This window comes from Haliaeetus leucocephalus, unplaced genomic scaffold (assembly GCF_000737465.1).
Source record: "Haliaeetus leucocephalus isolate CR32 unplaced genomic scaffold, Haliaeetus_leucocephalus-4.0 Scaffold417, whole genome shotgun sequence".
Taxonomy (NCBI): domain Eukaryota; kingdom Metazoa; phylum Chordata; class Aves; order Accipitriformes; family Accipitridae; genus Haliaeetus; species Haliaeetus leucocephalus.
The window spans coordinates 528,301-548,412 of record NW_010972853.1 but is presented as its reverse complement, the minus strand read 5'-3'; the positions used below and the strand labels follow the sequence as shown (position 1 = coordinate 548,412).

The window sequence follows — 20,112 nt, the reverse complement described above, 5'->3', positions numbered from 1 at the left end:
GCATTATGACCAAAGGAATGTTTGCATCAGTGGGAGATCTCATCTTGGAAGGAGGGGATAGGGTTGCCAAATGGAGTTAAACCAATCGCTGTTTGCATGCATCCTATCAGATCTAGATGAAAAGTAGCTTGTAATCTCTTTGGAGCCAGAACTCTCTCTCTTGTTCTCATTTATACAGTGTCTTCATGAAATATGGTGGAATCCCAGTTCATGGCTGGGGCTCGTAGTTGGTATCACAAATAATCCATTAACAGCAGGACAAGGCAAATGCTAGCATGCCGTAAGCAGGAGAGTGTTACCTCATTCCACAGGAGAACAGAGATAAAACTTGCACAAGCAAATAGGATATATTTGCTCTTGCATCACATGTGCAAACATATAACTATAGTCTGTACATATACAATGAAGTCCTAGAGAACAGCAGTGTTTTAACTCTCTGGTTTACATGAGGTGTCCCGCTAGCAATAAGCAAACATGCCCAAGAGTATGTACAAAGCCAGCCATGGACAGACTGACAATCATCAGCCTTCTTTCACATACGGCATTTTAGTAATCAAGCCTAGAAACAGGCCCAGTATTGCACCAAAGCTGCAGCACTATAGATTTGTCCTTGGCAGGTCTCCTTATGGGAACAATCTTCTCCTAACCATCTCCTTCCAGAACATGGTCACTTGCCCAGGAGTGCTGCTGAATCCCTAGAAATGCCTATGCTTTCTGTAGCAATAGTTAGCACGCTCAGAGGACAGCCTCCTTCAGCAACTAAATTACAGAAGATGCAAATTTTTTTAACTCTCTCCCAGCTTACTTTATCCTCCAAGGTGCATTTGTACATTGTGAACAATGAGAGTAAATACACAGTGTGGTTCGCTACCCTTCAGCAGCAGCAATGTCTGGATAACCAAGCATGAAAACAGTGCTGGATAGATAAATCCTAGCCGCCCATGTATCTTCTTCCTCTCTCTAAAAAAAGACCACACACTCTAACATGAGCTTCATTTCTAGTTTGTGTAATCGTGTAGCCATGGTTTCTACCTCACTTGATCACTAATACCATCGGGGTTTTTGCACCTGTGCTTGCAAATACCTTCTTTGCTTTCCCTTCCAACTCAGTCCTAGCAAGGCATAGGCTCTTTTTCATCCGTTTGATCAGATGGCAATACACAACGGATGTGAGCAAGACCAGCCTGATGCTGAATCGCTGTGTTGGTGCCAGTTCTAAAGAAAAACACTCCCTCCGAGAGAAAGAACACCAACTAGGTTCAGCAGAGAGATGGGATGGAGAATAACATGCTTCACATCACAAGCGAGCCTTTGGAAGATGGCTGAAGTAAACAGGAATCAGTCTTGAGTTTTAAAGGCTTAAGAAGACCTAAACTTTTGGAAGCACCCAGATGCTCCATTTCTTTGGAGTGTGGAACTGCTTAGCATTGTAGCACTCAAACCTTAGTTCAAGAGCACTCCCATAAAAGATCGAGACAACATGAACCCACAAATTAGGGGTGGGAAAACCCCAAGGTATCCAGCAGAGAGAACTGCAGACAGCGAGTTCTCTTACTGATCACTCCTCATCCAAATGGCCTTGGGACCCTGTGCTTTCAAAAACAGGTGAAAACATTGTCATTTTTAGCTTCTAGATGGACCTAAAAAAGATAAAGATAGCCTCTCCTGTAACATTTAGCTATTTCTTCAATCCTTCCTCCAACATGTCAGAAAAGTCTGTACGGCCACGTGATAGCGAAGCTGTAAAAGAAGAACTCAGACCTGACACAGCTGTTGCAGAGAAAATAAATTAAATCTTTGCATCAGAGCGTTCTTGTTTCCACCAGAAGAAAACTGGTGAGATTCCCATGCCTGAACCTCCCACTTTTATTTTTGTAGAAGGAGTTAGGGAGAGTGAGGAAATCAGAAGAGGCTCTGTTTAAAGTTGACATGGACAAGTGTATGATACAGACAGACAGAGCTGGCCCTGGAGGATCCCGGGGCAGAACAACACTTACCCAAGAGTAACAGAGGAACCACAGGGACAGAATAGCTGAATTACTAATGATTGTGGGCACCCTTTCATGTAAAATGTCTCTGGGACCTGAGCACCAGAAGGTAGCAACTGTAATGCTAATCTTCAAACAGAGGTCCACATGACAGCCAGGGAATTACAAGTCTGCAAGCCTGGCATCTAGACTGGATTAATTAGTAGAAGCAATAACAAAAGATAGCAGTAACAGACAATAAATATGATCTTTTTGTTAAGGATCAACATGACTTCTATAAGGGGAGGTCCTGTGACACCCACCTCTCGGTATTCTTTGGAGAAATCAGTGATCTCATTGACATAGTTAACTCATTTAAAAAAATGTCTTTGATTACATTCTTGAGAAAATGTCTTTAAGGACGTAACTAGTCATGAGACAAAGAGATATGGTGGGGTTCTGCAGGTGGCATGAAAAAGCAGATAGGAATTGACTATTCTGTCAGATATAAAACCTATCAGAAGGAAGCCATTAAAAAAAAAACCCAAAGATTAAAAAAAAGGACTCGGCTTTTCTCTAGGTAGTAGACCTGCAAGCTCCCTGGCAAGGGATGATGATACAAAAGGTTACATTTGTTCAGGAGAACTGAATGGAAGAAAGAGCCATCAAGGATTAGTAGAGAGGTAGACATGAAGCTCAGAGAAGCCCCAGAGCTGAAAATGTTTGGAAGCTGTGAAAGTGTTAAAAGGAAATGTCATATATGTTCGCGCTGCTCCATCTTCGATAGTGGCCACAAGCAGGCACTGAGGGAAGAAGAATAATAATACTGGACTAGATGGACCCTTAGTCTGAGTCAGTTTGGCAATTCTTATGTTCATGTGTTCTTCTGTGTGAAGAAGACTGAAAACATTGAAAGGAATCCTTGGAAATGAGTTCTCCCATCATTTTGCAGTGATTAAAAAAAAAAACAAACCGTAACGGAGAGGCCTTATTTCCCAGAAGAGACGGAAAAATAAAGAGGGGAGGTATTTCAAACACCCACCTGAAAAACTCTGGGCAACCCTTACAAATCACTGGAAGAGAATCGGCCTCACACTTTGATAGTCAGGATACAGTTTAAGCAAAGGTTTTGAGATTACATTGTAATTGCCCAATTAGCTCTTGCGTGCAAAAGGGATTCTCTTGCATTTATCCATATCCAGCAGGGCAGAAATCCAAAGCTTTCTGCCCTCTGTGGATTTGCTCTTCCAATTCATTAGGATTAATTTCACCACCCACACAATTCTCTGAATCTCATCCTCCCCTCCTGCCCCATTGCCACCTGTCAAAGTTATAAAGATGATTGGTGCTTCTTAAAAGCAGCACAGAGCATCTTTATCCATCTATTTACTGACAGATGCTTCTTTCCCCCTCCTTTGCTAGACTAGTTCTTTCCAAAAGCCTGCAGTCTGTCAAGCTGTCCCCAGAGCACATATGTGCATGCAGTGTTTAACCACATCACCTCCTGTAACCCTAGCATGTAATGTAACTGTGTTCCTATCCCCCTAAAATCCTAGGTAGCATTTTATTTTGACAAGTCCCAAGTAAAACCACAAGAAGATTTTCAAATCTATTAGCCATCCAAATAAATGATAACCTGTGTAAACTGGCCAGCATAAAGACTTCAGGCTGGCCCAGAGGTATCAATTTTATTTCTAAAGCAGAGGATAAATTTTGGTAGATTAACATGCATGCAATCCTGTTGTCGAGTCATTGGGCAGAACTAGGACAGACTGTTTCTCCTTACCTCTCCCTATCTCAGTCCAAGGCTTGTACAGAGTCATGGGAAACAAGGGGGGGCATTAATCTTTCATGCTCTGGCTCGTCTACCCCTGTTTATTAAGTGACATATTTTCAGAAAGCCTCTTGAATTATGGTACCAGAGCTGCTCTGTAAATTAATTGGTTTGGGAAGAACCATCTCTGATCCTGTTGGCGTCACAGTACAAAATGAAATCCTAGGAGTTTTCTTTCAAATTGGAAATCGTGATAGCAACAGAAAGCCTGCACTTCCATTTTAAAAAGACCGAGCGCTGGAAGAGTGCTTCTGACCCACAGTTCCCTCTAGTGCTGGAAGCTATCTAAACTCCATCAAAGGGGAGCACAGGTAAACTGGGAACCCTCAATAAAATGCTTTGCTTTGAAACTTCTACCACAGTCCTTGAAAAGAAATCAGAGCATTTTCAGCAGCCAAAGCTGGAGAAGAGGAAGAAGAGTCTCACAAACATAACTTCACATCAAAAGCCAAGGGACAGCACAGCAACAAGGCACCGAATCATAGAATACCTCAATTTGGAAGGGACCTGTAAGGATCGTCAAGTCCAACTCCCTGCTCTTTGCAGGACTACCAAAAACTAAACCATAATGACTAAGAGTGTCATCCAGACCCTCCTTGAACTCTGACAGGCTTGGTGCTGTGACCACTTCCCTGGGGAGCCTGTTCCAGTGACCTACCACCCTCTCAGTGAAGAACTTTTTCCTACTCTCCAGTCTGAACTTCCCCTGATGCAGCTTCATTCCATTTCCTGGTGTCCTAGAATCAGACAAGCCAGCCTCTCTGCACACCGGTGCCTCAGCTGCGGAGTGGGAACAACAGCCTTTTCCTTTTCCAGAGAAATACTGGGAAGTACACTAGAGAAGAGGGAGAAAGGATCATGTGCTGGAGTGGAAAAGGCTGAGCAGATCTCTTGGGTACCCTCCTGTTCCAGCGCCTGCAATGGCAGCACAACATGGGGATACTCACGTTTGCTTTAAATTGGCAAGTACCATCAGCAGGCTCCAGAGCACAGAACTGCTCAGAGGGAGCTAACGTATCCTTGCGAGAAGCATGGCACACAGCCCCCTCGTGCTGTGTTGTTTTCTGACCCACTGTTTCTGCATCCCCAACCCCTTCAACAGTATCCACCATGCTGCAACACGAGTGTCTGCAATTTTTACACTGTCATCTCGAGTTGCTTGGGCTTTCCTGACAGAATTAAATGAATAGCAAATTGAGTGCTCTCTTTCCCTCCCCCTTACTTCACTCTCCCCTCGCTTTTGTACATGCTGAAGTAAAAAGCTCCCTCTGAATCAGATTTCAGCTGTCACAAAGCCAGCAGTTTTCTCCTAGGAAGTCTGGGTGCTAATGACAGAAATAGCAGCTGCCTCCAAATACTTCATCTGCTACGCGCGGTCAAAGAGCAGTAAAAGCCAAGGCCAGGAGCAGGTGGGGGGGCTGACTGGTGGCAGACCCTCCCTGCCCTCCCCCAGCAAGCTCTGGTGGGGAAGGGAGAGGGACCACCGCCTCCTGATTGACGGGAAGCCCAGGGAGAGCCCCCGAGGCAGCAGGAGTCAGGCTGCAAGAGGGCATGGGCTCACCTGGGCACAGGTCAGGCGGGTGCTGCCAGCAGGACGCGGGGCCGCTGCCCCTCAGCCCGCCACCCAGAAACCCTGCTGCTGCCTCCCGTTCCTATGGGATCCACATCAACCCAGGCAGTTACATCCCGGACGCCAAAAAGGGTTTTGACCTCTCAAGCATCCCACAAGCATCTCCTCCCACCCCAACAAGAGCGCTCTTTCCCATCTTACAGGTGAGACAACCCAAGGCAAAGAGATTGAAGCGACTTGCTGGAAGTGTGATTGAGGTGGGAACTAGGACTAAAGCTTTGGTATTTCTCTTTCTCAACATCCAGTGCTTTACTCAAAAAGAAGGTTTGGTTGTTCTCGGCTAGGGTCCAAGGACATGCTTTGTTGGCGGCATTACGCAATCTGTTTAGAGCTTTTTGATTCCCACATGTTCAAAGCACTTGTACTTTTCACAAAACAGTGTGGTGTCATTGAACACGATGTTATGTTTGAACTGAAAGGAGGAAAAAAACATCTCCATCTATTATTACATGTAAATAAGAGTTGCTCTCCTACAATCATGCTATCTCAGTAGAGAATGAAATAAGAGTGAGCTTGACCCTAGCTGGGCTAATTAGTGACAATCTATCATCAATTTACTAAGACAAAAAAGCATCCTGCCAGATCCACCATCATTTCTTTCTCTCTGCATGAAGGCATCCTGGGATAGAAGGGAGGGTGGAGGAGAACACAGAAGTACCCGAGGACCTAATCATGTCATAGGGATGCTAAAGAGCACAGTTTAAGTTGTGTGCATGATCCTGTTTTAATAGGGTCACTTACCTGCATCACCTAATCTTCCCACCATAGGAGTTTAAATGGTGGCAGGGAAGTGTAATATTGCCTGCAGGTGTCAGCTTCAGCAACTTACTAGAAACATGCTCTTACTGGAGAGAGCCTCCAGAGTACTCCAGCAAATTTTTGCAAAGGGCACAGAGGCTGGCAGTGCTTAGTGAGAGCTACCACTGTGACAAGTGCCAGCTGCAGGCTTCACAAGCTAGTTTAGAGAAGGTATCTTGTGCCACATTGCTAAGACAGACTTCAGGACCTATCTTTTTATTTGGGTGATCCTGAGAGTACGACATTATTTAAAGTGCTGCTTCTGCAGATAGGCAGAAGGAAACGAATTTATTTCTTGTAAAAACTGCCCTACAGATGAGTGGAAAGTAGCCAGGATTTTGGTTTATTTTCAGATCTGCTTCAATGTATGTTATCAAAACTAAACCAGAAATAAATTCTGGTGCCATTCGATTTCCACTAGAATAGTCCCAGCTAGAAGGAGCAGGGGGGTCAGGTTCTCGCATTTGAATACTCCCAATAGTAAGAAGTGCCTTGATACAAGCTGAGCGATTTTCTTCTTTCATGCCTACTCTCTGTTCTGTCTCTGCTCAGTCTCTCTATTTTAGAGTAGCATACAAGCTGAATACAGAGAGCAGGCAAGTCCTAGAGCCCCACAGAAGCTCACGTGTCTCACTGTTTCTAGAGCAATGGTAAGCAGCAGCATCCCAAAGACAGGCACAACAGCCACCCAGCCAACAGTCACAGGAAATTAGCTGTGCCCCCCAGGATTTAAGAGGCCCACAGATATCTTTCAAGGGAGCTAAATACTTAAGTGTCTTTCCCAGTAGGTGCTCATAATGGGCAACATACCTATACTGCAGCAGCATTACAGTTCTAAAAATATCCAATGGTACAGCACCGGTTCTGTTGCAGGATCCACGATACAAGTTAACTTTCTCTTCTCGTTTCCCAATTCACAGATTTATTGCTCCTGCTAGTAGCAGGTCATCTGGTGTGGGGCTCAAGTGAGTTAACTATCACTTCTGGGCACTTAAGTTCTTCGACAGAACAACAACTTTACAAATAATGAGTGGCAGGGCACTAAAACCTTTCCGACTCAACTGATAAAGCAGTTCTCCATGCTTCATGGGCAGTTCAGATGCTTGACATAAGGGATATTGTGATGATTAATAATTAACTGGCTGGAGACACTGAGAGCCCAAGGACAGATGCCTCCCATCTGCAAGCCCCAGGAGCTGAGGCTGCACTTTGCAGGAGGGAGGAAGGCGAGCTGGTCGGGTGACAAGGTGACAAAGTTGGTGTGCCCCTGAAAGTCAGCAGCCTTTTCAAGACACTGTCTTTTGTCTCCCAACACAGAAGAAGGTATAATCCTGCACTTCTCCAGGTGGCTTTCACTATCCTAGCCACTGGGGGACCAGAGCAGCCGTGATGCCTGCCAATTGCTGGTGACAACTCACCTAAATGAGATGCATCATTAGAAGCTATATTCATGTTTTTAATAGGCTTTAACATCAGCTTTAATGAGACACCTCTGAGACCTCTGGAGAGGCAACAGACAGCTGGAAACATGCTTTAACATCCTGTGGGTATGAGAAGTAGAATCCAAGTTCAGAGGTACCAAGTACAGGACTTTTAAGCACCTGATGTGTTAGAGACTATTAGATTGTTCTTTACATTAACTTTAAAATCCCCACCTGCATAGATTTGTTTGATCCAGCAACAGCTTTAACTGTATCAAGATCATCCGAAACAGCAGCTGCAATAGGCACTGAACTGCACGTATCAGAGTATTTACACATTACAAAGGGAATCCTTGAAGCATTTCAATAACATGCTGTATTACAAACAGCATGTAAAAAGCCACAGGTGGACGTGTGAGCTGCCTAGCATAACTTTACTGCAGAGATGGATTTGGAAGATAGGATGTCACTTTTACTTCAGCTTGCTTCCTGCTTCCTTGCCTTTCTCACAGAAGTAGAGGGTGTTTTAAAGAGTGTTGAAAAAGTTCAAGTTCTGGTTGATCCTGTGGTGTTGAAGAATCTGAAAGAGAGAAGGATGAGGAGTCTCTCCATCCCCATCCCCCTTTTCTCTTGCCTGTTGATTCAGCTCTCAGATGAAGTGTTCCCTCCCATTTGCTCTGCCTGAATACAAGGGACAGAAGAGTATGCTCAGCAGTCAGGGGGACGTATGAGCAATCCAGTTAACAGGGTGCTGGGATGAACACCCTTCTGTCCTCTCTTGCCCCCCCAAGGCACGTCCTGCCTGCTTGCTGGGCTTTGCCAAGGCCTCTGGCTACCATGATGCAGAGCGTCTCCTGCCAGCAGCACTCTGCCCAAGGGAGGAGACAGAATTTGACCTGGACAACAAACACAACTGAAATTTTCATGGGTCCATGTGGTTTGCATTTGTTTATCCTTCCCAAGGCTTTTGCTCGGCAGAAGTCACAGCTCTTTTGCTTATATTACGAGACCCATAGGGAAAAAAAGGATTTGTAGTACTTCCTTTTGGTCCCAAGAACACCTGAGCTTGAAATGGACCCACTTAGTTTGCCCCTGTTTCTTCTTGGCTTACACTGGAATGAATCTGTTCTGTTTCAGTTCGGTACAACCCATTCCTCAATGCATTAGCCCCCAGTATTCTCGCAGTAGCAAGCACACAAGGCACAGTGCTCCAGCAGCAGAAAACAGAAGAGGTCTATTCCACATCCCAAAGAACTGCCAAAGAGAAGATAGCCAGCTGTCTTGGATAACGAGCAGCCATAAAAATTAGAGTGAACAAGGGCACAGCAAATGGCACTGCAATCAAGAACAATGAACGTTAGAACTGGAGACAGATGGTGGGTGGATTTCAGCTCAGGACATGCATTTTTAGCTCTGGCCTCTGCAGATTTGGAAACCTCCAGCACTGCCTTCCCACCTTTACACAATGCCTCCATCACAGGGGTACTCTAAAGATGTACTAGCCTGTGTACTCTTAGTGCTGGGACAGACTCAGAAAAAAGGCTGCACAATTAATTGACTCTTCAGGTTAGGTAGCCAGTTACGGAGGAAAGGGCAGAAGAGATCCTCTCAGGGCAACAAAGCCTGACATCTGTCTAACAATGCCCTGAATGGAAACAAAGCAATAGGAGGAGGGAAGAGCAAGGTTGGCCTTTACTTACCAGGAGAAGCACATGCTTTCTGCTTGTACCTTATAACCAGGAGTCCAGACACTTGTCCAGGATGATACAGACCAACTTTCTAACCCCCTCAGCCTGCCAGAGGGGATTTGGCTCTCCACCTGCCTCAGAGGGAAGCAGCATCATCACCCTCTCATGGTGTATCTGGAGTCAGGCCTTCTTGGTCCTTCATGGTGAAGCAGTTTACTTTCATATGAAGTAAAGAAAAGATTCGTTTCATATAAAATACAGGTTCAGTGGGCCAGAGAACAAGTGTGAGTAACACTATAGCCTGGCTCCAGCCTGGACACCCTCTGGAACAGCTAGGATCCACTGGAAACATCCACTCTTCTGCTAAGTGAGTATTTCAAACAAAACCTAAATGTTTTGACACAAGAGACCCACAACAACCAAATCCAGAGTTTCCTGCTGTCTGTTTCTATGGCAGACCTGCATGAAGAGGCAGTTGTGTTCAAGTCCCTTAGGGACTTTAACCAGGCCTCTGTCACTCCAGATGCATCAGCACACTGGATGGTAGAAGTCAAATGCAGAACTACTACTGATCCTCCCCCAGCACATAAGTAGCACTCATGTCAGAACCTCTGGGCATGTCATGCCAACTCAAATGCCCTAAAATATTCAAGATATCTCTACAAAGTTGATAGCTATGAAACAGGATCAATGAGGAAAGAGACCTGGACCTTTGAGAGCCTGCTGAGGCTCTTGCCCCAAGTACTACCCAAGAGTGCAGGTTAACGACAGAGGTAATGATTTATCAGATTAGTCCCATGCTTAACCTCTGGGTCCTCTCCTTCTGTCACTTCTCACATTCACCAGACTAATCCAGAGCTGGGGGAAATGACAAATACAGGGCAATTATAAAATCATCTCCTCCAAGTAGTCCCAAGCAGAGCCAGACACACAGATGAGCAAAGAACAGATGTCTAGAAGAACGTCTAGGGATTTCCCCAGATGTCTAGGGAAAACTAACCTATGGCAAAGCCTATACTTCACTCTAGAAGGCAACATTGGGCTCCTCACACACTCTAAACCCTGAGGCAATAATCGGCATCTAGGAAGCTTTTTTTCTTGCATCAGCATTCAGTGTAGATCAATCACTAGCAGAAGATATTGAAGAGAACAGCAAAGGGGTTGATAGTTCCTTGTGGGTTTAAGCAAGACTGCATGGAAAGCATAGTAACAGATCCACAGCTGAAGGTTCAGCAAACCACGTTATCAACAGAGCTTGTGCTGTGCCAGGTCCTCCATCTCCCAGAGATGTGAATCTATCAGTAGTCACATGGCATTTGACCCACATGTTGACCCACATGATGAAGGCGCTTACTAAACAGGCTGAAATGCTTTCAGCATTTCTAGCATCTGACACTTGCTTCTGTAGATAAGCATTCCTACCTATCAGAGATCACTTGTAACCCACAGCATTTCTTCTTCCCTTATCATTGCTTTTCCAGACACCTTAAGATTCATTGTTGAAAAACTAAGTTACCAATTAAAAGAATTTTCCACTCTTAGGACATACCCTCATATTTTGCTCTGAGATGAGAAGTCTCACAGATTCACTTGCTGATTAAAGCTCTGAAGTAAGGAGATAACTACTTTCACTCCTCTAGATTTTTCATACTCGAAAACATCCAGTGCCTACCTAGAACAGTATCAAACATTTTTTTCTTTCCTAACAGTCTGAGTCCATTTGCTAGAGAAAGAATCATCAGACATGTGAATTTTGCTTCTTTTCTTCCCCAGCAGAAATATAGATTTTATGTATTGATTGATCTCTGCCTCCCTTCCCAGCTTCAGCTACGTCATCTTGGCATAATGACAGGAACAAGAGAGACTGAAACAAATAGAGAATTAGAATAAGGGCAACCCAGGTCACTAACATAGCTTTTGGCCCTAGGATACTCATTTAAATTCATTCATCGCACTAATGCACAACTATATACCTGCCCATCACCACACTTAGAAATGGATCTGACAGCTGTTCCAACTTCGTAGCTCTGTTACCATCACTAATGCTCAGCTCTCCCCAGCAGAAGCTCCCACCACACGCATAACTCATCCCTCTGGGCTGCCTCAGTAGGAAGCTGGATGACCAGCTGAGCCATGGAACCACAGCAGCTCAACCTATAAACCAGGGATGAGGTACAAAAGGCAAAAGGGTCTGCTTTGCTACTGCCAGCGTAAATTTAGTTGGTAGGAGAGTGACAGTCTCCTGTACTGTCAACGCATCAGCTTTCATCAATACTAAGAGGGTTTTGTTTGTTTGGGGGTTTTGCTTGTTTGTTTTCTAGAATAGCAAGTGACACTAGGAACCTTGACAGCCTAATGAGCCAGAGGCTAAATCTTGCTGACAGAAGTGTCATGTTCTAAAAAGAGCCTGCCTTGTCATTTTGGGAAACCCCAAAAAGCACCATCGAAAATTCACTGGAAGCCAGCTTCCATATGGTTTCAAGAGGAAACAATCATTTCTCTCAGGGTTGCTCAGAGACAGGCCAAGGGATTGTGACTTTACTTGTAGATGGGGTTAAAGGACAAATTCCAGTAGCAGCAAAAGTTTTCTGTATCTCTAGGTTAGAGCTGACCTTACCTTGAGCCCCTGAGCTTACACCTGAAATCCTGCCCATAAGACTCCTGACTCTGCGAGAGTTCAGGCTGCCTTGAAACGAATACTTTAGAGACACTAAGTCAGATTTGCCATCTGCAGGAACCGACTCAAGAGCACTGATGTGGGAACTGGGCTAATGACAGGACCTGTGAAGCTTTGCTCCAGAGGCAGAGTTCACACATTTTTTGCACTGTGTTAAGCTTTCCTAGGTTTTCCTCTCTCATAAGGGTTTCTCGCGTTCACTGATGTAGAGGAGAGCATGTTGTGGAGCTGTTTTCCTAGCGCATGCAGGACTAGCAGAAGTGAGAACTCCTGCGTTGCCCTGGATGAGTCAGTTCAACTCAGTCCACTGGGCAACAGAGCACTGGTTCAATGAGCTGGCTGATGGAACGAATGCTGTAGCTGAAGATAGCAATGCTCTGCATACAGTCAAGAGACAGCTCTTAAAACATCTCATGCATAAGCATAGATTAGTCAGCTAAAGAACTGCAGTGCTGGAGAAGATCAGCAGTAACATGGACAGGTAGCCAGCTTGTCACCCTGACAACATCAAAACAGACTGTTCCCCTGATGGATAACACATCTCCAGGCTGTTGCTAAGACAACAAAAACCCATTTATTATGCATAAATGGGCACACTTCATCGCTGGACTTATTAACACAGGCCACGCCACTTACTCTTTAGCTTCTTAATTGGTTTAGATCAGATGCCATGTTTGAATTCCTCCTTCTTGAAGGAATGGGCTCAGCTGCAGCTCAGTGTATTAGGTTTTTATCTTTTCTTCCTCCAATTGATTTCCTCTCTCCAAAGATACAAGAGAAAAGGGATGTCTAGTTGCATTTCATCATTTTCTTACAGGCTTGAACTAGGCACTGACTACACCACAGTGCTTTGCATCACCAAACTGCTTTCCTTTTCCCTCTGCTTCTGAGTTCAAGCAGGGCAAGGCAGCAATCCCACTCTATGACTGGACTGCCTGAGGTCAGCCTGTTGTCACTCAAATTAAATTGATGCAGCCTAGGAGGAAAAGAGAAACAGAAACAAAGCCTTGGTTTCCTTACCTGCACACACCACCAGGCTGCTCAGCCCGATTTATTTGAAAACTCTAATGTACTGCCATCAGATTTTCCATAACACCTTTTGTTGTTTAAATTTTTTTTTTTTTTCCAAAGTCAAGAGTGTTTGCACTTGGAAATGTTGCATCCAAGAAAAGTGAAGCAGTCCGGATAGCCCTCTCATACCTTGGGTTCAGGACTCTGCTGACATCCAGTGAGAGCAGCTTTCTCTGCCTCCTGTCTCATTCACAGCAGTGGTCTATCTGGTCTCTCTGGCCTCTAAGAGTCTTCCCAGAGAGTTTTTGGGCCCATAATAACAAGTATCACAGTATGACATTACTGCTACAGATTTTGCAGCAGGACCATTACTTTACCCGAGTGATTATGAACCTCAGACCTATTACGCAGCATAAGCATCATAACAGTCTAAACTCAGTCCTACCCCAGCAAAGGCGGCCAACTAAAAGCTCTAGGAAGGCACAGAAAACGAGCATCTGAGATCTGCCTGATCCCTCACAGTACCACCTGTGACTAGCAAGCACTATGTTCAGCTACTCTTAGAAACAAAGACAGTTTAGCACTTATGTAGGACACATTTTAGCACTGTGGGGAACCCATTACTAGACACCAGGCACCTGCTGTCTCACCATTCCATTTTGTTATCCAGTATACTCTACCTGATATGGTTTGAAGACAGCAGAATGAATAAGGCTCTGGATAAATGAAGAGTCAGTGATAAAATAAAATTCCAAGGCTAAAATCTTGCCCTTTTCCTTCAGGAATTTAACGATTTACCTTTGACCTTACCCCCCCCAACATGCCTGTGAAGAAGATAAAACACCCCAGATCTTCCTTAGCCAGAGCTTATTTGTGGAAGGGGAATTCTTATGAGCTTTGAGAGTGGCCACAGGATAAATAAGAATAAGATACACCTACCGAGCCCTTCCAAGAACATGGCAAACTTTTGAGTGAACAGTGTGTTTTGGAGACCTGAAATGATTCAGATTTGGCAAATAGTTTTGGCCAGTGATGATTGGCAAATATTTTAAGGAAGAGTCAAAACACTTCATTTAATGCATTTCAAAAAGTGGTGATTTTGTTTCAGAACAATTTTTTTTACATATATATTAGGAGTTGCCAGAATTTAATTAAAATCTCCCAAAGGCAATATTTCGCATTTTGCTCTCTGTTTGTTAAATACATTCAGTGTGGCCAACATATGAAGGAGGAAAATGAAAGAAGAGATCCTAGTGACTCTCTATCACTTAATCTTTCAAGACCACAAGTTGCTCTATTGACTTAGAGCATCTCTTCAGCTCATCGCAGCAAGGAACTCCACAGCTATCAACCTACTTGACAAAAAACGTCCCCTTGCTTTCCACGTGGCTCCCTGGAATACCAAATAGAGTCAGGTGATGCTGCACTTCTCCACACATAGCAGCTTATGAACAACTAATGAGTAGTGCAGAGATGGGACCACCACCCGCGATAGGATTTCTCACTCTTCTGACTAAGTGAGCTGAGAGCATCCGAGACTTCCACTAATAGTAATCACAAACAAGTTGACATTTTTCTGAGTAACTAGACTTATTCTTTCCTCTGGAGAGATAATAAAGTGTTCCATGATCTAGTCAGTGCTTAAAACAATCACTTCACAGAATGAAGTGCTCTGCTTGCAATCCTGTTGCTGCTTCTAAAATAGACTCAAAGGCTCCTTATGTGCTGAAGCTAGATGTACAAAGCACCTCTATTCCTTCAGTCCAAAAGCATTTAATTATAGCGGCCAAGAGTCTCACTCTCACTTTTCCACTTGCATAGGAAGCCAAAAAGGGACAGTAGGATGGTAAGTCTGTGCTGGTTTTCAGTGGTACACACAGGTCAACACCTCCAAATCACATGCAAGCAATGGATGTTAAAGCAAAATGCTGAAAATGACAGAGCTGAAAAGTGCAAAATTAACTCCCACCTCCATAATATTATTTTGTATCAGAGAAGTTGGCTTAAAGTACTAAAGTTTTATGCATTTATTCTGTGGCCATACAGACCTTCTAGCTTTACGCCTTTCCTCACAGATAGCTGGTGTGTCCTCTTCACCCAGGGACTCTCTCACAATCCTTTTCTCAGAGCACATAAACAAAACCCAACTTTCACCCTATCCCAGGGTCTGCTGCAGAGTCCCACATACAGATTCCCACACCATAACAGCTTATCCATAAAAATCTTCCCTCCTGGGATTGACAGAAAAACCAGAAGGCTTCTTGCAACTTCTTCTTGACCCAGCACCCTCCTGCCAGCCCTCAGTCCCTAAGCCCAACTCTATGTAGAAGCAACTGTAAGATGACAGACATTTGTAGAGCCAGATGGAAACAACCTCATCAAAGCTCTTCCCCCACCTAAGCTACTCACAGGCTGTGATCAGCCTCTGATCAGCCTCTGCTGGGAGACCACAAGCTGACTGGCCACACAGAGCTTGGTCAATGTTTCTTGGTGGTACACCTGAAACTACTTCTCCTCTCCCACGGAGGAAGATGAGCTCATTACAAAACCTTGTGGCTTGTAACACCACCTTCCTCCTTCTCTTCCTCCCCAGAAATGCTGCCCTCTGTGCAGATACAGCCTCCCAGGATGCTCTGTTCCACTACGCCAATAAAAATCAGGAGTCAGATTCACGTTCCTGGAACTCTTAGAAACCACATGCATGACTATAAGCTTTAACATCCTCAGCCCAAAATGCCACCCCTACTTCAACACAGGCTGCTTGCCATAATATCACAAACACAAAACAGGGGCCTTCATCACTGCCATGGAGACAAGAATGCTACTGTGCTTGTTTTTCTGTCAGGGCCACTTGGATGATCTGCTCAGTGGTGTGATGGAGAAATCAAATCAACGACACCATCACCCACTGATAAGTGAAGCAAGAGAGACCGCAGTCAGTCACCTGCAGGGCCATCCTTTGCCATCAGCCATTGGCCTTCAGCCATTTAACTGGCAAAGGATATAAAGAACTGAAAGAATATGGGAGGACCATTATAAATAATTACATTTTGGCTACCTCTCTGAAGTTGGAAGTCACAGGGAAAAAATCTCAGAGCTAGTGCGTCTACAATGGCCTGAATCTTATTTCCCTCTCATTCACTCTGGAGAGGATGACAAGTAATGTCAGTGGAATCAATTGAATAACAGGGGGACAAGGCTGAGAAAGAGACTCGCCCCTGTCATCCAAACAGACCCTACATCATTGCTCCCTGGCTCCCTGCTGACCAGGGCTCTCATTCTCCTCTGCAGCACATCTCAGGGGCTCATTTTCCCCAGCATAAAGAGTAAGCAAAAATACCAGTAGATCAAAATGACAGGTTTGTATGTTATCAGCTGCAAAGACAGTGGAAATTCAGGACAACCATATCTGTAATAAAAGAGGGACAGCAGTGATATGAATATCTTTGCTTTTAATTTGATAGCATGAATGTGCTATCCAATAAGCTGAAAATATTATGAGAGCCCCCAACTTGAATCTCCGCCAAGCAAACTATTTTTAGTGGAATGTGTTTAGCTTGCTTGTTAAAGATTTAAACCTAGGCAATAATTGCAGTTACTCTTCTGTCTGATTTAAGTAGGCAACATTTATTAATGTACAGTGATTAAGTCAACTACTCCAAAGTAAGCCACAAAGACTTAAAGTGATGAGGAAACAGGATGATATCCTGGCTGAAGAAAGTCAGCCCTGTGATCTAAGTAAGATCTGATCCACGATAAACAGCTTATTAAGGCAGAGTGGAGGGAAGAGAGCTGCAAGTTATGAAGGGGAATTTGATTTATCCCTCTGAAGGCAAAGTGATAACTGACTGATCAGAGCAAACTCTGTCATAGATTCTACAGACCCAGTTATTTCATGCAGGTCTCTGAACAGATGTTGGCTTAGAGTAAGTCCATGCAAAAGTGGGATTCAGATTGGGAAAGAGATTCATCCATGATCAAACCCCTGATCCATATTGTTATTCTGTGTTCACACTTAACACCATAAATCAGAGTTCAGTATCCTGCATATTCACTCTTTAAAATGTCCTGGTTGAGCAGCAAAGTTCTCCTGCCCTGTCTGTCTTGCAAGTGTACAGGTGTGTACAAGCTCTTTAGCAACAGATAAAACAGGATATAATCACCCTGCATGCTGGGGGTGAGGGAAGTTGCTTTTGATGACGATATTCCGAACACTTGGAATACCCAGTGATTTTTGCTCGATTTATTTATGTTGAAGAAAATAAATCTACAAATGGATCTACCTGCTTCAGCTATTTGTGCAAAACACCTCATTAAATAGAAGCACTTTTTTCCTAAAAAAGCCCTGTACAAATCCAATGGGTAAAAGGATAAATGGCTATAATCTTTGAATACACAAGACTACACAGAGTAGGTATTTCATAGCTGCACAAAGCCCATAATTGAACTTCTGCCCTAGGGGTAAGTTTTCCTGCAGTGTAAGTGCTTCCAGATGCCATACAGGGGTCATGTTCCTTGTCAGGAAGGCAGAGCTTTACATCCAGTTAATTGTTATCCCCAGCTGTCTTTTTTTTTTTTTTCATTGAGGCTAGTTTTCCAACAGTCATTCAAGCAAATGTGCTCATTTCCCAGTTCCCCCGCAATTCCCCACCACAGTGTAACAAAGTGCAGATTTTGCATGGCTGCATTCCAAACTCCATGGTGTTAAAATCATAGCAGCAATGGAAAAGCATGTAGCCTCAATAATCATAATGTAGGACTTGAACTAGAGGAGACTCAGTGGTAGTCAAACAGATGCTATATGAAAATAGAACGTTTTCTATGTACAGAGTGGTTAACCCATGGTGTTAGTACTCACACATGAAGGTTTTCAGCGCTTGCTAAGCAGCAAAAATTACTCAGTCTGAATTAAACTGATGACCTCAGTTCAGTTCACTGTGTCTGGGTGTCCATCTCAGAACACAGTGACCATGAACAGCAAGTCCCTTCTCCCATAATTCCTTTGGACTTCATCTTTGGCGTCAATCATACAAAAAAAGGCAAAGATCATGTCCATCCAGTATTCGGATCTCTTCAGCTCAGTAGCAAAATAATCACTGATTTGGGACAGCTCAACAGTGGCTGAGAGGAAAAGTCCACACCACAGCCTGCTGCAGAACAAACTAAAAAAAATTGCAAGGAAGACAGTGGATATAATAAAAGGGCAACCCAACCCCTTTATCTTCCTCAATGTATTAATGAGAAACTCTTGTGCGTTCATTTGCAATGCCACTCCCTTGTTACCAAGCACTAGCTACCAGCTGCTTGGGTTACCAGACCTGTTGAAGAAAAGCTTGGGGACTTCACAGTTCAGGCTGCCAAGCAACTGACATTAAACACTCAAGACCAAAGTCTAGGGAAGGATTTTACACCAACTTGCTCAGGTTTACCAATAATAGCTCTGGAAGAGGCAGCTTCAAGCCATTATAGTTGTGCTTTTCAGACTGTCCTTCAATATAGATACAGTCCTACCTAAATAGCCCTTAGCACTCTCTCTTTCCTCAGAAAACAACCCAGCTTTTTTAGTCAACAAAGGATCACTTAATCTTTGCAATAAGAAGAGGTCTGACATTTACAGCAATCAAGTGCTAATCTCTTTGGTGTCTATTCTCTGGATTCCCCCAACAGGGAAACCCACACTATTCTGTAGGCTTCCTGTTGAAGTTGTCACTGCTTGATGACAAAAAACAAATGTATGCCATAATCTGAAAGGTCTGGAGCTAAATATTTAGAGCTCAGTTGTTGGGAAGAACGGCCGGAGTCAAGAACCATACTCAATGTGAGTTAAACATCTTGCTCGCTCATTGTTCAGATGTCTTGACATTTATACAAGACTGACTTGTCCACGCGCCTTATACAATACTCTAATTGGTACAATACCCCGGTTCATGCGACACTATCTTATCCTCTAATGGCTGTGCAAGCTTCTTCACGAGGTGTCCAGCAGTTACTTATCTCATTCTTTGGCATCCAGGAGTTGTCTGTCAGGCTCTTCTTATCTTCCTTTTTCCCAGCGTACAAGGACACAGCGTCCTTGTCTGCTCCAGCACTTTGTAAACTTATGCTTCGTTCCCACCTAACGGCTGGGTTGCTCACATGCCCTCGCCCAGCCAAGAAATCCTCAACACTCAGTCAGCACCTGGGCCTCATAAGGTTGTATTTTCCCCAGCAAAGTTCACTAAATTTTTGGAAGATCTGAAAAGTACTTCTTTTTTATCATTAGTTCATAAACAAAAAAACAGAGGGGAAGTACATCATCATCAGAATGTTCCTCATCTGAACGTGCCTCTTCTAAGCTTCTGTTGGACCAGAAAGCAAACAGGTTGTGCCAAGCCTTCTTCTCTTTGGGGGCTCGTGCCAAGGCTAGGGTTTGGATCTTCTGATTTGTTAGCACAGATAATTCCCACTCACATTCCCCCTTGCAAGACGAGGGCAAGGAACACTGTGAACTTTCAGGAAACATTGCTGAGCAGCATGTCCCCGTGCTCCTCCCTGTGCTGAAACTTCACCAGTTCAGACAATATCTTACTGCTGTTGTTGCAATTAACCTTCAGAGAAAATTATTAACTGCAATCTTATGCATATGAGGGACTGATCCAGATTATTAGCCTAGAAACTATGTCCTTACTGCAATTCTACAGTTGTTTCTCCTCCCTGGATGAAATCCTGACACCTTCCCCACAGCCTGGCAGTGCTTGCTCACTCAAAATTAAAGGACAATTATCTCCAACAAGGAGAGAGGTGATCACAGCTCCTTCCTTAACTGGGACACTGGAAATTAAAAAGTCCTCCCCTCACCAAGTGCTGCTCCTGAAAGATCCTGCACAAAATCAGGCACAGTTTTACCTGTAATCTGGCTTGATATGCTAAATGTTTCAAAGAAAAAAGCTGGGGTCAGCATCATCTCTGACAGCCAGAACATGATATGCTTGGATGAGGAGTTTGGGGGGGTGGGGATCAGCCTCTGTGGGGACCTGTGCTTGGCTCCTGTTCGCACAATGCCTGCCTCCAAGCACAAACTCCCACCCGGCCCCACTGCCCGCCCCC

The 20,112-nt window shown here is 44.2% G+C and overlaps 1 protein-coding gene across 1 annotated transcript in view; it reads right to left on the bottom strand.

The window, feature by feature from the left end:
- The window catches only part of LOC104835904 (desumoylating isopeptidase 2-like), a 56,947-nt gene that overhangs the window by 36,687 nt on the left and 148 nt on the right, over positions 1-20,112 (bottom strand). The gene's annotated exons all lie outside the window — the stretch shown is intronic.